Here is a 1,444-nt window from a genome sequence, read left to right as displayed (position 1 = left end):
CATAGATTGGGCTAGCCAAACTGGAAGCAATACGGTGGAGGAGGATTTCCTGGAGTGTATAAGGGATGGTTTTCTAGACCAATATGTCGAGGAACCAACCAGGGGGGAGGCCATCTTAGACTGGGTGTTGTGTAATGAGAGAGGATTTAATTAGCAATCTCATTGTGCGAGGCCCCTTGGGGAAGAGTGACCATAATATGGTGGAATTCTGCATTAGCATGGAGAATGAAACAGTTAATTCAGAAACCATGGTCCAGAACTTAAAGAAGGGTAACTTTGAAGGTATGAGGCGTGAATTGGCTAAGATAGATTGGCGAATGATACTTAAGGGGTTGACTGTGGATGGGCAATGGCAGACATTTAGCGACCGCATGGATGAATTACAACAATTGTACATTTCTGTCTGGCGTAAAAATAAAAAAGGTAAGGTGGCTCAACCGTGGCTATCAAGGGAAATCAGGGATAGTATTAAAGCCAAGGAAGTGGCATACAAATTGGCCAGAAATAGCAGCGAACCTGGGGACTGGGAGAAATTTAGAACTCAGCAGAGGAGGACAAAGGGTTTGATTAGAGCAGGGAAAATGGAGTACGAGAAGAAGCTTGCAGGGAACATTAAGGCGGATTGCAAAAGTTTCTATAGGTATGTAAAGAGAAAAAGGTTAGTAAAGACAAACGTAGGTCCCCTGCAGTCAGAATCACGGGGAACAAAGAAATGGCAGACCAATTGAACAAGTACTTTGGTTCGGTATTCACTAAGGAGGACACAAACGACCTTCCGGATATAAAAGGGGTCAGAGGGTCTAGTAAGGAGGAGAAACTGAGGGAAATCTTTATTAGTCGGGAAATTGTGTTGGGGAAATTGATGGGATTGGAGGCCGATAAATCCCCAGGGCCTGATGGACTGCATCCCAGAGTACTTAAGGAGGTGGCCTTGGAAATAGCGGATGCATTGACAGTCATTTTCCAACATTCCATTGACTCTGGATCAGTTCCTATGGAGTGGAGGGTAGCCAATGTAACCCCACTTTTTAAAAAAGGAGGGAGAGAGAAAGCAGGGAATTATAGACCGGTCAGCCTGACCTCAGTAGTGGGTAAAATGATGGAATCAATTATTAAGGATGTCACAGCAGCGCATTTGGAAAATGGTGACATGATAGGTCCAAGTCAGCATGGATTTGTGAAAGGGAAATCATGCTTGACAAATCTTCTGGAATTTTTTGAGGATGCTTCCAGTAAAGTGGACAAAGGAGAACCAGTTGATGTGGTATATTTGGACTTTCAGAAGGCTTTCGACAAGGTCCCACACAGGAGATTAATGTGCAAAGTTAGAGCACATGGGATTGGGGGTAGTGTGCTGACATGGATTGAGAACTGGTTGTCAGACAGGAAGCAAAGAGTAGGAGTAAATGGGTACTTTTCAGAATGACAGGCAGTGACTAGTGGG

Source organism: Pristiophorus japonicus, chromosome 2 (genome assembly GCF_044704955.1).
Source record: "Pristiophorus japonicus isolate sPriJap1 chromosome 2, sPriJap1.hap1, whole genome shotgun sequence".
NCBI lineage: Eukaryota > Metazoa > Chordata > Chondrichthyes > Pristiophoridae > Pristiophorus > Pristiophorus japonicus.
The sequence above is the reverse complement of the archived record's forward strand: the minus strand, read 5'-3'. Positions refer to the sequence as shown.